This window comes from Sinohyriopsis cumingii, chromosome 15 (genome assembly GCF_028554795.1).
Source record: "Sinohyriopsis cumingii isolate HCF-2022 chromosome 15, ASM2855479v2, whole genome shotgun sequence".
Classification (NCBI taxonomy): Eukaryota; Metazoa; Mollusca; class Bivalvia; order Unionida; family Unionidae; genus Sinohyriopsis; species Sinohyriopsis cumingii.
The window spans coordinates 92567930-92587000 of record NC_142975.1 but is presented as its reverse complement, the minus strand read 5'-3'; positions in this window follow the sequence as shown (position 1 = coordinate 92587000).

The following is a 19071-nucleotide window of genomic DNA, read 5'->3' as shown; positions in this document are numbered from 1 at the left end:
CTTAGCATTTTATATAGAAATTCCAGCATTTGGAAGTAAAGTATTTATGAGTAAATTATTGAAATTTATCATTTTGTATAAATTGAAATCCTAATACATGCATTGGAATTTGGGCCCATTGTCAGTGGGGACTAAGGACCATTTTTAGCCCCCTGAGTACTCAGAAAAAAGATCCTTGTAAATAAAATTTGAACAGTTTTGGGCTGATGTATCAGGGATTTAAAAAACATAGCAGCACATTATCTGTATATTTTTTCAGGATTATGAATCTAGCAGCTTTTCACAAAGTGAATATAAATACAGTGTAATAAGCCATTTTAATGCAGTGTATTAAGTCATTGTATGTAATAAGTCATTTTAATGCAGTGTATTAAGTCATTGTATGTAATAAGTCATTTTAATGCAGTGTATTAAGTCATTGTATGTAATAAGTCATTTTAATGCAGTGTATTAAGTCATTCTATGTAATAAGTCATTTTAATGTAGTGTATTAAGTCATTGTATGTAATAAGTCATTTTAATGCAGTGTATTAAGTCATTCTATGTAATAAGTCATTTTAATGCAGTGTATTAAGTCATTGTATGTAATAAGTCATTTAATGCAGTGTATTAAGTCATTGTATGTAATAAGTCATTTTAATATAGTGTAATAAGTCAATTTAATACAGTGTAATAAGTCATTTTAATACAGTGTAATAAGTCAATTTAATACTGTATAATAAGCCATTTTAATGCAGTGTATTAAGTCATTGTATGTAATAAGTCATTTTAATACAGTGTAATAAGTCAATTTAATACAGTGTAATAAGCCATTTTAATGCAGTGTATTAAGTCACTGTATATAATAAGTCATTCTAATACATTGTAATAAGTCATATAGATGTAATCAGTCATTTTAATACATTGTAATAAGTTTAATCAGTCATTTTGATACAGTGCAACAATTCCTTTTAATACAGTGTAGTAAGTCATTTTATATAGTGTAATAAGTCATTTTAATACAGTGTAATCAGCCCTTCAATACAGTATAATCTGAGTCATTTTAACATTTTTATTAGTCCTTTCGAAATAGTGCAGTTAGTCATTTAAGAGTACACTGCAACATATCGCTGTAAATATAAATATTTAAACACATCACAGAAAAATGTCATCATTGCTGCAGTGAATTTGAACTCAGAATAACACCCAAGGAAATACAGGCAATAGCCAGTTCAGTGTAAACTTTTACTCAGAGCAGAAAGCAAAAGTAACTATTGGATTTCTTGAATTTATGTTGCATTAGTGCTACTTCAGTAGGCTATTGAACCAAAGAGCAATTTTAGATAGAGTTTGAAAGTTATATAGCATAGTGAAATATAGGCCACTTATGTAATTTGTATAGTACAGTAAATATTTAGGCCACGATATGGCTGTAATTTGTGTAGTACAGTAAATATTTAGGCCATGATATGGCTGTAATTTGTGTAGTACAGTGAAACATTATGCTGTAATGTTATAGTACAGTCAAGGTTTAGACCACATTATGGCTGTTATTTTTAATGCAGTGAAAATGTAGGCCAGATTATTGTTATAATTTGTGTAGCAGAAAAACTATCATGCAGTGCTGATCCATAATGTATCAGAGGTGATACCCCATCATAAAATTGGGGCAGGGCTTGGAATAAAAAGAGGATTAACACTGCTGTGTCTCTTTCTTCCTGACTGCTCAGGTGAACAAATGTCTGAGTAGGCACCTGTTTGGTTCCTTCGATGCTTGATTGTAGATACACCTGGTTTCAAAATCTTGTTTTAAATATATGTAAAAGGCCAAGTAATAAAACTATTTGAAGACAGATCATTGGTTCACTCCCAGAGTTGTCTTTCATGATGTGGATAAGTTAATATTTATCAGTTATATGGCAAAAGTGTGATTTGTACATATATTATATTTTACCAGATTCTGAAAGATGGAGAAGGAAATGGAAGAGAAAAGGCAGAGTGAAACTAATGGAATATTTTATAGGTATGATTGCTTCCTGCATATGTACACAGTCAGTCATCTGCAAAATTTTTAAGGCATCTATTCTTTCAACAAGAAACCATTTATGCAAGCTAAAGGGCTATATTTAATGGAATTTATCATTTTCAACATTACATAGTTATATTATGAATTAGAAACCTAGCATCAATATCATCAAGTGACACCTAATATTTACTTCTACTGGTCAAAAACCCAAAGGATTTATGTGATGGTCTGTTGTTTCGTTTGTGCTACAATCCCTGAATTACAGAGAGGGAACTTCACATACACAGTCCTCTCAGGGTATAATTGATCCAAAATGAAAAAGGTGACCCTCAAATATCAATTATGTCTGCAGTGTCATTGTCATTTCTTCTTCTTGAGCATATACGGCAACATCTACACAGTTATAGTCATACAAAATATAGGTTGTCATGACACACAATTAATGTCTTATCTTTTTGTTACACCTGGAATATCTTGGATCCTGTTTCATCTACATTCATGAAATATAATTTGTGATTACATCTCAACAAAAGTAACTCATCCATACCAAAAGTTGGTAAATTTAACCGATTTTTTAATTCTGTATTTTATCTATACATTTGCTACACTCTAAATATCTTGGACCCAATTTTACCTACACCTGTGAAAATTGGCATGAGTGTGCTTTGAAGAAGGCTTTATTGTAGCAAAACTAAGTCACTGTGATTAATTTTTCAAGCTGAATGATTTTTGTTTTCAGCAATTTGTTTGTAATACACTCAATATTTTAAACCTTATTTTTTAGATGATCTTTTTTCCCCAACTATTTGTTCCTAATTAGGCCCTCAATATATTGGAGCCAACTTCAAATACATTCATGAAAGCTGGTAAGTAAATGAATCTCATGGAAGATATTGCAGCTAAACCATAACTAGGTCACCTTGACTTAATATTCTTGCTTCTTTGTCTTTTGTATTTTTTTATGTTTGTTTTGTAAACACTAAAATTAATTTTTACCCTATGTTACTTACACTCATAAAAATTGTAATATGGCTGCATAGTGTATAAAAAACTGTATAAAAAGTTAGTCACTGAGTGACATGATTTCTGTGTTAATGACTTCTTTTTTTAAACTGTTCATTCATTACACACTCAGTATCTTGGACCCTACACTCAATATCGTCGGCCATACCATATCTTGATATGTATGATCCACTGTATGTTTCCCAGGGGATGAGGGCTCACATGGACCTTCTAACAAGATAATGGCAAAAACCATAGAATTAGACCAGTGTTAAGTGGATAGGTAGATGCCTTGGGAATATCCTTAAAATCAGATTAGGCTGTGGTGACTGAATTTTCAAAGTCACATGGGGATACTTTGTAATCAGGTTGTAAACAATAATGGATGTTAGGATCATCCACCTGTTATGTCGCTGGTTATCATTATCTAGGAGATGCTCAACCACAGTGTTATTGCCGGGATCAAGTAATTAATAACAAAATATGAAATTAATGGATGGAATAACAGAGATCTGAGCAGAGATATAGAATAGAAGAACATGACCCCCATATTCAAAATATAACAATTTAATCAATTACATTAACAAAATGAAATTGAACACTACAAATGAGGAATACACTTTCTCTTAGAAATAGAATTACAAAACTTTTAAGAAATGCAATTAGCCATTCTTTTATGCCAATAAAACAAATTTCAGATTTCATCATAGAATTGAGTGAACAGTTGAACTTTTTTTTTACTCAGCATGCCTGCATAACCTGGTTGCCTCTGGTCCTCTCAAAGTCAACATTGGTGACATGTCAGAGTCATTGTATTGCATTTCCTCTTCTCTCTGTCTCTCCAGCTTCTTCCAGCTCATTAGCCCTATGTTTCTGGTAAGATCTGTAGCTATTTTTCCTCCACAACAAAACCAACAATACAAGCAAAATATTTGCCAGGAATTTATACTTTTGGGATTAAACAATAATAAGATATTGTATTGTAGTAATTCATCAGAACTCAATAGGCTCTCATATCATTAAATCATAATTCAACTGACTAAGGCTAATATGGGTCAGTTCACAAACAGACAGCAATACACAACCCATATAACATGAAATTAATGTCTTTCTCTAACAGATTGCCACATTCCTAAATGGAACCATGATATAACTTAACATCTTAGTAGATAGTACTGCACCCCTGATGCAACAAATCTCTACCTGGACTATCTCATTCACTATGTGCCAATTTTTCACTTAAAAAAAATTAACAACTTAATTATAGGAATAAATTAAATGGAATTTACTCTTTGACCTAACTACATGACTTGCCAACAAACAATTCCTTGACATAACATTTTCAGATATAGTAAAAATCAATTCCTTGCATGCATGATACATCTCATTTAAGACAAATAAATTCACATATTCACACAGTTTGTTTCAGGATTAATGCATGTAATCCTATGGATAAATGATTCATATAACATTCAAGACAAGCTTGTGCAAACCATTAACTTCGGAATTCATGGCAACTGATGTATGAATTTAAAAGGAATAAATTCAACAAATAATTACAAACTTATTAATGAACATCTTGGAGGTGATTGAGACAAACCTTTTTCCTTCTGAGATTGTGCCTTCTGAGATTCACTTCCTTTTTCCTATGATGCAGAATCTCTTTTCTTTTATGTTCCATGTCCCTCAGCATCCAAACACATGTCTGTTGGAGAATTTATATGAGACAAGTACTTTCTGCTAATTTCAGAGTCAATTTCTTGCCTTCCCACAGAAACATAGACTGGCTAATTTCATGTGAGAGAATGCTTAAAACATTGAATATCGACTGGGAACCACATACCCCTCTTTTAGCTTAGCTAATCAGGATTAACATTATTTAACTGCCAAAACTTAATATGCTCATCAAAGTTAGAAAATTTCCCTTTATTCTGCCTGTATTAATAACGAGTCTGGAAAAACTTATGGCACTTTTATCAAGTGGCACAAATCATATCTGGATTGTCTCTACTTTCTTATTTTCTGCTAATGAACCCCCAATTTAACATAGCTGTCAGACCAATATCCCAGGAGTCTTAATTAAAATTCAATCATACCCCCAAAGAAGGAAGGTTAACCATAACAGCCTGGCAGTTTATTGTGGGCTTAGTCCATATGCCAAAATTATCTGTTACGTGTCATGCTGACTGCAACAAGATTGACTTCAGTTATTGTGCAGTAATATCTTCATTCAAAATTCACTCTGTTGCAGTGGAAAGGATCTTATATAAAAGATCTATTAAATATGGCTTGACCAAACTGGAATAAATTTGATATGCATATTCATTATGAGCATTCCAACAACTGATTACCTTGATATGACCTTGAGCACATTTTTAAAGTTGAAATTGTGCAAGCATTAGGGGTTTTTGTGTTGTGGATATGAGATGGAACCTGCTAGAGCATGTAAGTAAGCTATCTGGATAACAATAAATTCATATCTAGCCTTCTAGGTAGAGAATGTTGCATTTTTACTTTGAAAATAAGGGACTTTGTTTATCACATCCTTAGGCCCACAATGAGTTCGAAGATTCTGCATAGGCCTAATGTGTGCTTCTAGCTTGTCATAAGAGGTAACTAATGGATAGTATTGTTTTTGCTTTATTATGCGACCAGTGATTATGCTCTAGCTGAATAGACATTGAATTTCTTAAAAGGGTGTGCTTTTTTTTTGAGAATTTGACTTTCAGATTTTTTTCCCCACTTAATGTTATCTTTGTTTTGTATGCCGTTCCTAGAATTCCAAAACTTACTTGGTGCTGTGTAGTCAGGATTGTGCCAATGTGCTGTTGAACCCTAAACATGCATACATACATATAAACATACATACATACACATGTACATACCTACATACACACACACACACACACACACACACACACACACACACACACACAAATACATACACTTGCCAGATTTATTCTTCTCTGTCAAGACCAGAGTAGCAGATGTCAATAATTTTTAAAGGAGTGGAATTGGGAAGGGGATTCTGGTATTGGGACACTTGCTTGCATTTACAAAAACAAATTGTGTTTGGTCACTTGTATATAAAGCATGTGAAACTTAAAATAGCTGAGACCCAGAACTGCTTCTGCATTGAGTCATTTGAGTCTCTGTTGTGTGCTGGAAAGCATTAGTGGCACCAGCAATGTGGAAATCATGAGTGGCCCTAACAGTGTGAAAATAATTATTGGCACTAGCAGTGTGTAAATTATTTGTGGCATCAACAGTGTGGAAATAATTGGTGGCTCCATCGTTGTGAAAATTATTAGTGGCAACAACAGTGTCAAAAGCATTAGTGGCACCAACTGTGTTGAAATCTTTAGTGGCACCAACAGTGTGGAAATGATTAATGATACCAGCAATGTGAGATTCATGAATGGCACCAGCAGTGTGGAAACCCTTAGTGGTACCAATATTGTGGGAATCATTATTGGCACCAACAGTATGGAAATCATTAGTGGCACCAACGGTGTGGAAATCATTACTGGCACAAACAGTGCAAATCATTAGTGACAACAACAGTATAGAAATCATACTAACATACTGGCTAGTGAGCCTGAATTGCATGCCAAAAAGGGGTCATGTGACATGTCTCTGGGCAATTCACTTTCATCCCATTGCCATGGTACTACATGGCATTTAAATGATGATGCACCATTCAGTAACAAACAAGCAAGCATTGCTACCAAATATATCTGGAATGTTATACAAGATCTTCATGGTTTGCTGATTGGTGCATGTTATATGATAGAAAACATGGTATGTTATACAAGATCTGGTGTGAGCTATATAATAGAAAATATGGTATGCTATACAAGATCTGGTGTGAGCTATATAATAGAAAATATGGTATGCTATACAAGATCTGGTGTGAGCTATATAATAGAAAATATGGTATGTTATACAAGATTTGGTGTGAGTTATATAATAGAAATTATGGTATGTTATACAAAATCTGGTGTGACCTATATAATAGAAAATATGGCATGTTATACAAAATCTGGTGTGAGCTGTATAATAGAAAATATGGTATGTTATACAAGGTTTGGTGTGAGTTATATAACAGAAATTATGGTATGTTATACAAAATCTGGTGTGACCTATATAATAGAAAATATGGTATGTTATACAAAGTCTGGTGTGAGCTGTATAATAGAAAATATGGTATGTTATACAAAATCTGGTGTGACCTATATAATAGAAAATATGGTATGTTATACAAAATCTGGTGTAAGTTATATGCTAGAAAATTGGTATATTATACAAGATCTGGTGTGAGCTATATAATAGAAAATATTGAATGTTATACAAGAACTAGTGTATTTATATATTAGATTGTATGGTATGTTATACAAGATGTGATGCAAATCATACTAGAAAAGATGGTTTGTTATACAAAATGCGAGTTATATACTAGAAAATATGTTATGCTATAGAATCAGTTATGCAAGGTATATATATACTAGAAAATATAAATAATTTCTGTCATTTTTCTTCACCTCAGGAGCTCTAGATAAGCTGAATATTTTTACAACTTGAAATAAAAATGTACAGAAACATTTTTAATGCATACCTGTCACAACACAAACTGTCACATGAAAAAAATCAAGAAGTTTTGCTCCCAAAGCCCATGACATGGCCATGTTTAAAAAAATACATCTTTGAGTAATGTTTGTACAAAGAAAGTGAAGAGAGAGAAAGAGACCTTTCTTGATATCCATGATTTGTATAAACAAGAAACAGTTTGTTCTTAATGCTTATGGAATTTAGCCTCAGTACAGTTTAAAGTGGTCAGTTGGTTAGAGTTAAGGAACTCCACCCTTGCACAGATTTTCTTGATTAACTGACAATATTTGCAGTCATGTTGTGTTAAGAATCATATGGGAAAGAACCAATTAGGCTAATCTGCAAATGTAAATCACACAAGTGTAACAACTCAATTTGTTTGAAGTTTTGGAATATCAGAGAGATGAGTGTTGAAGAAACAAAAGTTACTACTCTTCAGTGCTTTAAATGATAAATGTTTAAACCATTATTGTTAAAGATTTTTGGCAATTTCATCTTGATGTGTTATTGAAGTCCAATTTTTGCTCAGTGTATCAATTTGATAGTTTGAATACACTGGTCAACAGTGAAATCATTACTGACTTGAAAAGGCCCTAATCTGTAGTATTTTGGTGTGCCGAACACGAATATAACTGTGAAAAATTTGTATTGGCTCTCGTTTTGAAGATATTCATATACCTCATTTTCTATGTTTCACTGTGTAAATTTCTCCAGTAGGACTGCAGCAACATCCGGAATAATGATGTAACATTGCATAATACCATCATGCTCACATCATCCACAGTTGATTGCATCATTTTCTGATGCAATGCAATACTAATGCCATGCGGCTGCTGAAGTAAGTTGACGTCAGCAGTGTACTATACATGTGTAGGCCTATTATACTAATGCCAGGCGGCTGCTGAAGCTGACGTAAGCAGTGTACTATATAAAGCCCAATCAGATAGGTTCAGCATTTAAAATATTTTAGACGTTGTGCGAGACAGTTCAAGCTACTGTTACATAAAACTTATTATTTTATCCATTTACGTACAATAAAGAACAGTAATGCCTCGAAAGTGTGTTAATACCGCGGACAATTTTTGCTATATTTGTGGGGAAGTGACATTTGCCAACCAGAAGAAAAGTATCAATTCTCAAGTGAAGAAGGCATATCATCTTTACTTCGGATGCAAGGTTGGTGACCAAGACAAGCCTTGGGCTCCGCATATATGCTGTGCTACATGTACAACACAGCTTTCACAGTGGTTGAATTGCAAAAGGTCATCAATGCCGTTTGCAGTCCCAATGGTGTGGAGAGAGCCAAGCAACCACCTAAATGACTGTTACTTCTGCTTGGTTCCTCCTCTTTCCGGCGGAATAACGAAGCGAAAGAAGTCGAGAATAGTCTACCCAAACATTCCGTCTGCATTGAGACCAGTTCCACATGGTGAGGGACTTCCTATTCCAGAACCTCCAGCAGAATATTCTCTTGATTCATCTGACGAAGACAAAGGTGAGTCGACCTGTTCTTCTCCTGGTCCATCAGCATGCAGTGATCCAGATTTTCACTGTGGTGCATCATCAACCCCACACAGAATAACACAGGAAGAACTAAATGACCTGATTCGTGATTTGGACTTATCAAAGAACAAGGCAGAATTGCTAGGATCAAGACTCCAACAATGGAATCTTCTAGAAGAAGATGTCACAATTACTGCATATCGAAAGCGCCACCAGCAATTGGAGCCTTTCTTCAGAAAGGAAAGTAATCTGATATTCTGTTCCGATATTGAGGGCCTCATGAATGCTTTAAAAATCACTCATGACCCACAAGAATGGAGACTATTTGTGGACTCTTCGAAACTGAGTCTCAAGGCTGTGCTTTTGCACAATGGAAACATTCTTCCATCTATTCCAGTAGCGTATGCTGTCCACATGAAAGAGACATACGATAACTTAAGGCAGCTACTGAATTCCATTGAGTATAACAAGTACAGCTGGCACCTCTGTGGTGATTTGAAGGTAGTTGCCCTTTTAATGGGACTGCAGCAAGGATATACAAAATACATGTGTTTCTTATGCGAGTGGGATAGCCGAGCAAGGGAAATGCACTACATGAGGAAGGAATGGACTCACAGGCAGAATGTAGCCATTGGAGAGAAGAATATCCAACACCCAGCTCTGGTTGAGGCTCAGAAAATCTTGCTACCACCCCTTCACATCAAACTAGGTTTGATGAAGAACTTCGTGAAAGCCATTGACCGGACTTTGCCAGCATTCCGATACCTGCATGAAAAATTCCCTCGACTCAGCGAAGCAAAGATTAAAGAGGGAGTTTTTGTGGGTCCTCAGATTCGAGAGCTTTTCAAAGATGACCGGTTCAACAACTTGCTGGAAGGTGACGCGAAACAAGCATGGAATGCTTTTCGCCTAGTTTCTACAAACTTCCTCGGAAATGTTAGGGCAGAAAACTATAAGGAACTAGTAGAAGACATGTTGATGAAGTATAAGAAACTTGGCTGCAATATGTCTCTAAAGATTCACTTCCTTCATTCCCATTTGGATTTCTTTCCTAGCAACTGTGGTATTGTTAGTGATGAACACGGCGAACGTTTTCATCAAGATATCGCAACAATGGAACAAAGATACCAGGGAAAATGGTCCACTACAATGCTGGCTGACTACTGCTGGACACTCCTCAGAGATGCTCCCGAACAGCTGTACAAGAGACAGGCGAAGAAATCTAAGATGTAGTCAATGACTTGATTTTTTATAGGTAGGCTATTACAGTTGACCTTTTACTATTGGAATGCATTTCGTTATGTAAACATTAATTTCTTGCAGATTACAAAAAAACTAGAGCCAATTTTGCAATTTGACTGTCATATTCGTGTTCAGCACATAAAAATTGATAAGAATTGACTAATTTTATTTCAGTAACATGACTTTTGTAAAAATTTGTTGTCCAGTGATAGTGTAGAGGTAGGGGTGATATTTGAAAGAAAAATGTCAAAATGCAGCTGTGATTCAGGGAAGAATAAGTTATCAGGAAAGTAACCAAAGGCCAGCAAAACTAAATTTTACACTCTGATTGATGTGAAAATTTTACTTTGTGAAGTGCAACAGCTAAGGGGAGCATTTTGTTCTTTGCATATACTGCAAACAAGATGTTGACATTAGTCATTCTGGAGTGTACAATGTCAATTAGCATCATAAGTAATACTATCCAGCATCATGATGATGCAATTATTCATAGTTCCATCCCAGAAGTAACTAATCTGTTTAAAAACGTGGTTTACCATTGTTGACATTTCATATGTGATACTCCCTCACCACAGTGCAGACATTTGTTGACATTTCATATGTGATACTCCCTCACCACAGTGCAGACATAAAAAGGTCAGTCTCAATGACGCGAAAAAGCCAACAAGATTCTCTTGGAAGTTTGAACAACAGTACTATCAGGATTCTCAGATGGACAGTGCCAGGATGTACTCTACCTTAAAACATTCCCCTTCTTGAACTCACTGAGAGCAGTAAAGTCTGCATCTAGTTAAGACTGCATTCCACTATCTTGTGATGTGGTTAAGACTGCATTCCACTGTCTTGTGATATAGTTAAGACTGAATTCCACTATTTTGTGATGTGGTTAAGACTGCATTCCACTGTACTGTGATATAGTTAAGACTGCATTCCACTATTTTGTGATGTGGTTAAGACTGCATTCCACTGTACTGTGATATAGTTAAGACTGCATTCCACTATTTTGTGATGTGGTTAAGACTGCATTCCACTGTACTGTGATATAGTTAAGACTGCATTCCACTATTTTGTGATGTGGTTAAGACTGCATTCCACTGTCTTGTGATGTGGTTAAGACTGAATTCCACTGTCTTGTGATGTGGTTAAGACTGCATTCCACTGTACTGTGATATAGTTAAGACTGCATTCCACTGTACTGTGATATAGTTAAGACTGCATTCCACTATCTTGTGATGTGGTTAAGACTGCATTCCACTGTCTTGTGATGTGGTTAAGACTGAATTCCACTGTACTGTGGATTCAGTGAAGACAGACAATTGGTGTATTTTTGTTTTATTTAATGCCTGTGTTGCTTGTGATTATCTGTACACATATATATATGTGATGATGATATTTGATAGTGCTCATTCTGCCAACTATTTTGTGTTTGTATGTGCATTAAATATTTTACAGAAAACATTTTGTTTTCTTTTATTCAAATCTGAATGTCCATTAATTTCAATAGGCTTATACGATTTGTTGACTTAGTATTACAATGTCACTCTTAGTCTCATTGGTACAATGTCACTCTTAGTCTCATTGGTACAATGTCACTCTTGGTCTTAATTGTACAATGTCACTCTTTGTCTCAATGGTACAATGTCACTCTTAGTCTCAGTGGTACAATGTCACTCTTAGTCTCAATGGTGTAATGTCACTCTTAGTCTCAATGGTGTAATGTCACTCTTAGTCTCAGTGGTACAATGTCACTCTTAGTCTCAATGGTACAATGTCACTCTTAGTCTCAATGATGTAATGTCACTCTTAGTCTCAATGATGTAATGTCACTCTTAGCCTGAATGGCACAATGTCACTCTTAGTCTCAATGGTACAATGTCACTCTTAGTCTCAATGGTACAATGTCACTCTTAGTCTCAATGGTACAATATCACTCTTAGTCTCAATGATGTAATGCCACTCTTAGCCTGAATGGCACAATGTCACTCTTAGTCTCAATGGTACAGTGTCACTCTTAGTCTCAATGGTACAGTATCACTCTTAGTCATAGTGGTACAATGTCACTCTTAGTCTCAATGGTACAATGTCACTCTTAGTCTCAGTGATGTAATGCCACTCTTAGTCTCAATGATGTAATGTCACTCTTAGTCTCAATGGTACAATGTCCCTTTTTGTCATAGTGGTACATTGTCACTCTTAGTCTCAATGGTACAATGTCACTCTTGGTCTTAATGGTACAATGGCACTCTTTTTGGTCTGTGCACCCCTCTCTTCAAAACACTTTTTGACTTAAGAAAACACCAGTACTATCTGGGAGGTTGGCAGATATGATAATGTGTTCAGATGGCATAAAACATGAAATGAAAAGCTTTTTAATGCAATGTTATGGCAAATATTGATTCTGACTTAAATAAAATCCATGTTGATCCATTTGATTAATATAAACTATAGTGTTTTTACAAGCTGAAGAACCTTTTGTATGAACTAATAATACATAATTAGTGTAAGACTTAGTTTAAATTAGTTTTAAACATTTGACACATTCAGATGTGCCTTGTCTTGATGATTAAGACTGCTTAGTATTGTAAATGTGTTGTTTTGTAGGGTTCACAAAAGTCACAGTTACGTCCATGCAGAGTAAACTACCTAATATATTACATCATTATACACAGCTCTGTCAGTTTTCAGCTTTCCAATTAGGCAGTGCCCTGAAGTCCAACATAAAAGGGTTGATATTTCAAGGTAATACAACAATAGGATTTGCCTTATTGAAGTTATAATTTTGTTGACAGGTAATAATTACTGGACAAAACAAAACTCCCAGTATGAACCATGTCACAAGAGGTCAAATATAAAATCATTATTTGAACTGCCCACTTGTTTGTCAGATGTTGCTGATCACACATGGAACTGTTTCTTCCTGCTGGATATACTAAGTGAACAAGGTTCGTGTTTTAATTTTGTTTTCCTTGGTTGAAAATTTAATGTTATAAATGATTATTTTAAATGTATATAATTGTTTTAAAGTCATGTCCAGGTTTAATTTTTGAACTTTCCAAAATTATGAACAGTTTAAGATTTTCTGAAAACTCTTTAAGTTAAATTCTAAATTTTTGCAACATGAAATTTAAAAACCTTCATATCAAGGAACTTTTTTTTCTGTATATACTCACTTATAAAAAAAAAGTCCAACTACAACATAGACTTCATCTGCCATTGCATAATGTGCTTAAAGTTCAGGGTTTGTATGTTTTGTTTTTCTGAGTGCTCTTAACAAGCTAGATAGACCCAGATCTGCCGGAGCACTGTATGATGACAGATCCAGCTCTCTGCATTTTGCACTTGGACTCAACATATAAACAAGTGAATATGGTTGTTGTAAATATGTAGCTGATTTATTCATCCTTGTCATAAAAATAATATATAAGGCCTGAGGTGGTCTAAAGCCTTGTCATAAAAATAATATATAAGACCCGGGGTGGTCTAAAGCCTTGTCATAAAAATAATATATAAGGCCTGAGGTGGTCTAAAGCCTTGTCATAAAAATAATATATTAGGCCTGAGGTGGTCTAAAGCCTTGTCATAAAAAAATATATAAGGCTCGAGTTGGTCTAAAACCTTGTCATAAAATTAATATATAAGGCCCGAGGTGGTCTAAAGCCTTGTTATAAAAATAATATATAAGGCCCGAGGTGGTCTAAAGCCTTGTCATAAAAATAATATATAAGGCCCGAAGTGGTCTAAAGCCTTGTCATAAAAAATAATATATAAGGCCCGAGGTGGTCTAAAGTGCCTCCCATTACTGATCACTGCTATCTCAGCTCTGTCCACTTGTGTTTGAGTTTTGGGCATGACCAGTCTATGTGAGAAAGTTTTTTCCAGGTATTCCTCCACCAGTTATTCTGGCTGCTATTTATAGCCTATCATGCACTGAAAAATGGCATTAAACCCAAAATAACAACTCTGTTTGCTAAAATCTGGTGCATTTCATGACCATCAGCCCCCTATGGGGTTGGGCTTGCAAACTAGGTGTGAATCTCACTCTCATGCATGTCAGAAAAGGAATCGGGAGCTCTGGTCTCATAGTGGTTAGCAACTTGCAACTTAAAGGGGCAGATTGATTCGGGCATACTTGGCTACTCTATTGTGTCTTTGGGCTACTGTAGTGTGTCCTTGGGCTACTGAAGTGTGTCCTTGGGCTATGCACTTTACTCCTGTTGCCTCATTAATAAATAACATGTTTGTATTGTTGTGCTTTAAAACACCAAACCAAATCAAACTTATTATCTGAAAACACTCTTTGTATTTAAAATTAAACACTTGTTTTATTTTGAAACTTGGGTTAGAACCAAATAACAATGCTTTTTAAGAAGAAGTGAGTTGTGTGTGTGTGTGTGATTTGGATTTTTAATGTAGCTTTGACTATTTTTCAGTCATATCACTACAATGTCAGTTTATAGTGATGTCTAGCACTAGGGCATTATGCCGCAGACATGTAGCATTGGATGTCCCACCCATTCACATTATCCTGACACCAGGCCGACCAGTCCTAACACTAACCTCTTAATGCTGAGCACCAAGCGAGGCAGATGTTAGTACCATTTTTATAAGTCTTTGGTATGACTCAACTGGGGATCAAACCCATGACCTCTTGCATCCAAAGCGGACGTTCTAACCACTAGGCCACCGAAGCAGTCAAAGTGAGTTGTAAATAATCAGTGCAGTTATTCATATTAAGGACATTCTTTACAAACTCTTGACAGATTTACCTCTATTTTTTTGTGATGAAAAAATAAAAGTTGTAAATTAAATAGACATCTAATTATTATGACAATAAAATGAAAGTTAAAAATTTATTGTACATGTATTAAAATTAAATGATGAAATAAGTTTTAAATTGTATTCCCATCTTGTAAACTCTTAAAAGCTTTTGAAGGTTGATTCAATAGGGTTGCCATATTTGACTCTTCTGCATAAACATAACATGATAAAGATTTCACTTTGCAGTGTGTGGCATTGGCATAGACAATTTGCTGTGTGTGGTATTGGCATAGATTCTTTGCTCTGTGTGGTATTGGCATAGACTATTTGGTGTGTGTGGTATTGGCATAGACTATTTGGTGTGTGTGGTATTGGTATAGACTATTTGCTGTGTGTGGTATTGGCATAGATTCTTTGCTGTGTGTGGTATTGGCATAGATTATTTGCTGTGTTTGGTATTGTCATAGATTCTTTGCTGTGTGTGGTATTGACATAGATTATTTGCTGTGTTTGGTATTGGCATAGATTCTTTGCTGTGTGTGGTATTGGCATAGACTATTTGCTGTGTGGTATTGGCATAGACTATTTGATGTGTGTGGTATTGGCATAGATTCTTTGCTGTGTGTGGTATTGGCATAGACTATTTGCTGTGTGTGGTATTGGCATAGACTATTTGCTGTGTGTGGTATTGTCATAGGTTCTTTGCTGTGTGTGGTATTGACATAGATTATTTGCTGTGTTTGGTATTGGCATAGATTCTTTGCTGTGTGTGGTATTGGCATAGACTATTTGCTGTGTGGTATTGGCATAGACTATTTGATGTGTGTGGTATTGGCATAGATTCTTTGCTGTGTGTGGTATTGGCATAGACTATTTGCTGTGTGTGGTATTGGCATAGACTATTTGATGTGTGTGGTATTGTCATAGATTCTTTGCTGTGTGTGGTATTGACATAGATTATTTGCTGTGTTTGGCATTGGCATAGATTCTTTGCTGTGTGTGGTATTGGCATAGACTATTTGCTGTGTGTGGTATTGGTATCAGCATAGATTCTTTGCTGTGTGTGGTATTGGCATAGACTATTTGATGCGTGGTATTGGCATAGACTATTTGATGTGTGTGGTATTGGCATAGATTCTTTGCTGTGTGTGGTATTGGCATAGACTATTTGCTGTGTGTGGTATTGGCATAGACTATTTGCTGTGTGTGGTATTGTCATAGATTCTTTGCTGTGTGTGGTATTGACATAGATTATTTGCTGTGTTTGGTATTGGCATAGATTCTTTGCTGTGTGTGGTATTGGCATAGACTATTTGCTGTGTGTGGTATTGGCATCAGCATAGATTCTTTGATGTGTGTGGTTTTGGCATTGATTCTTTGCTGTGTGTGGTATTGGCATAGATTATTTGCTCTGTGTCACAGGTATTGGTATCAGCATTGATTATTTGCTGTGTGAAGTACTGGCATAGGTTTTTTGCTGTGTGTGATATTAGCATAGATTCTTTGCTTTGCATGGTATTGGCATCAGATTGATTCTTGTTGTGTGTGGTATTGGCATAGATTATTAGCTGTGTGTGGTATTGGCATTGATTATTTGCTGTGTGTGGTATTGTCATCAGATTTATTCTTTGCTGTGTGTGGTGTTGGCATCAGCATTGATTATTTGCTGTGTGTGGTATTGTCATCAGATTTATTCTTTGCTGTGTGTGGTATTGACATCAGCATTGATTCTTTGCTGTGTGTGGTATTAACATAGATTATTTGCTGTGTGTGGTATTGGCATCATCATCGATTCTTTGCTGTGTGTGGTATTGGCATAGATTATTTGCTGTGTGTGGTATTGGCATCAGCATTGATTATTTTGTTCATACATGTATATTCCACTTCTGTAAAATAAGTGCATGCTATGCACCTTAAGACAATGTGATCATTATGTTATAATAATGTCAATATGCATTCAGTTGTTACATATGTGTATCATAGTAATGTGAAGGCTGGTAGATATTTGACATAAAGTGTCATTGCAACTCCTGTTTCTTATTATTGCTCATGATCAATGGCTAAGTGAACATATAGTATGAACCAGCAGCTGTTGTCCAATTTTCATCTTGACCAGTGGCTAATCAAAACTTACATTATGGACCTAAAGCTATTTTCCAATTTTCATCGTGCCTAGTATATCTGTCCTTCCATCTTTCAATCAGTGCATGTTGTGAACACACTTTAGGCTTCATTTTTGTCAGTCTTGGTTTGTAATCATATATCCTTAATATCTCAGATAAATTTGGTTATGAATGACATCCATGGAAATTAATTTTTGAATACATGATGCATACATTTCAGTAGAACACCTTATAATAAATAAAACAATACATGTTAGATATCAAATCATTTTTAATTTTTAATTTTAGACGACAACCCCAAAACTTGCAAATATGACAGGTAACACACTTAAGTTGATAATAATTTGAAATATAATTATGTTTAAGACAAGGTAGTGAAATATCTATGAATTGTCACTGTCTTGTGAATGAAGAGGGCAGTATTTGGTGTAGTGGACCACAAATGCAGGAAGACCATTTTAAGTTCACAAACCAGGCTGGCAGCTATTCTTTTGTGCCCTTTGACAAAACATTTTACTCTCGTTGCCCAATGAGAACTAACTATTGTCAGTTAAGTAATTGTGGAGTGGTGGTGGTTTATATTGTTACCTTTCAATAACCTCATATTCTCAATGATAATACAACTGCACTACTCTATGGTAGAAATTTCCCATGAGTATTAAAAGATCATTGTGCACTGTATGAAAACAAAGGTCATGTCATCTGAACCCTTACAGATCTCAAACAGGGTAAAGCAGGGTTGTGTCCTGGCACTGTATCTGTTCAGCCTCTTCTTTACCTGATTCATAAATTGTGCCTCAGGATCTGCAGGAGGGAGTGTATACCAGATACTGGCTTGATGTTTCACTCTTTGACCTGCAATGACTCACTGCAAAACTGAAGACACATGATGTTCTCATCTGGGAATTTCTGTTTGCCAATTGTGATCTAATGGCACATAAGGCAAGTGACATGAAGACATTGCTTAACATGTTTTCTGTTACCTTCCAAATTATTTGAATTAGCCTTGGCCAGACTGAAGTTCTTTTCCAGCCAGCCCCAAGCACCAGTGCACCACAGCCAGTCTCACCATTCCATTAACATCACTCACCTGAAAATTGTGGACAGTTTCAAATATCTAGGCAGTGTCATCTCCACTGATGGTTCACTTGATAAGGAGATCTCAGCAGGAGTCAGTAAAGAAAGTCAGTCACTCCAAAGGCTTCACAACAGGTTACTTGAGTATCACAATGTTACTCTACTCTATCCATCAAGTTGAAGGTGTCTAACACAGTGGTCCTCACATCCCTGTTCTATGGCTGAGATCTTGACTCAGTACCACAGACACATCACAGCTGGAGAAATTTCACATGCAGGCTGTCCACTGTATCATTATGATTCATGGTCAAGAAAAGGCTACCAATCTCAAATTCATGGATGAAGCCAAGTAAATAAATATCAAGGCAATGCTGATCAAGGCCCAACTTCACTGGACAGGCCATGTCATCAGAATGGATTGCACCCACTTGCATAAACATATCTACTTTGGTTGAATTGGCACATTGCTGTAGAAAGCAAGGCCATCATGCAAGTTCTACAAAGACACCTAGCAAGATAGCCTAAAGTGGTGTGGCCTTAGACCATCAGAGCTAGAAAAAAAAGCATGTGACCAAACCCACTGGTGTGTCCTCTCCTGCAAAGCAGCAGTTGACCTTGAAAATGAATTCCGGAAAAAGATGGAGGAGACCTGGAAGTGTTGCCACAGGTCAGCATCCATCCCAGTAACTTCAACTGACTTCTAATGCCCAGTCTGTCATCAATTATGCAAGTCAAGACTGGGACTACAAAGCC